At 38.5% G+C, this 798-nt stretch overlaps 1 protein-coding gene across 1 annotated transcript in view; it reads right to left on the bottom strand.

Annotated features, from left to right (window-relative positions):
* si:dkey-22o22.2 (neural-cadherin) overlaps positions 1-798 on the bottom strand; it is a 43,358-nt gene that overhangs the window by 41,427 nt on the left and 1,133 nt on the right. The window lies entirely within an intron of this gene.

Raw genomic sequence — 798 nt, 5'->3', positions numbered from 1 at the left:
TCATCGTCCTGCAGTAAAAACCGTTAGCTATCAACCTTGAACCTTTTCAAACCTTTGAAAGTCACAATTAACTGAAATAACCTCAACTTACAGAAACACATGAAGCAGCAATTTGATTGTTAGTGACAATAACCAAAATTAGAAGCATCGTTAGAGAAAATAGAGCCGTTTAAAGACAGAGAAGGGAGGGAAATGCATAAAAAGAGGTGAAGAGGGGTAGACACGAAGAAGAGAGAGGAGGAGGAAGTGGAATATAAGTAAGAAGAGAGGGAGGAAGGCTGGATGAAGAGTCCCCAGCTGTTGACCAGAGGGTTTCGAACCAGCAGCAGCTGCATCCAACCTGTCAATCATCTCCTCCTCTTCCTCCGTCTATTTGTGGGAGACATTTTTCTCACATCTGAGTTTCGGTTTGTTTCTGAATTCCTCCCTCGTTCATCATAATAAACAGTTTTCTTTCTGCTTCCTTTAGTAATTAAGCATTAATTAAATATATGAAATAAGTTTACTTGCACAACAAACTCAATGGATGCACAAACTTTCACTCAGCTGACCCGCTAACGAAAAACTGAGTGAAATCACATTAATGCCACTAATTGGCTCCACACACACACACACACTGCATGAATATATTTCCATATTGGCATGATATTAAAAAAAACATTTTTAATGTAAATTATTGGATTATTCGTTGGTACACATGTAGTCACATTGCGCCAAAGGGAAGTTAGAAGCTTTTAATGTGAAAGCATTAGAAATTAGCTCTCAAAATATCTCTCCTGCTCCTTTCGTTCTCCTCTT

The sequence above is a fragment of the Morone saxatilis genome, unplaced genomic scaffold, assembly GCF_004916995.1.
Source record: "Morone saxatilis isolate NCDOM2014 unplaced genomic scaffold, NCSU_SB_2.0 Contig24, whole genome shotgun sequence".
NCBI classification, from domain to species: domain Eukaryota; kingdom Metazoa; phylum Chordata; class Actinopteri; family Moronidae; genus Morone; species Morone saxatilis.
This window is presented reverse-complemented; position numbering and strand designations above follow the sequence as displayed.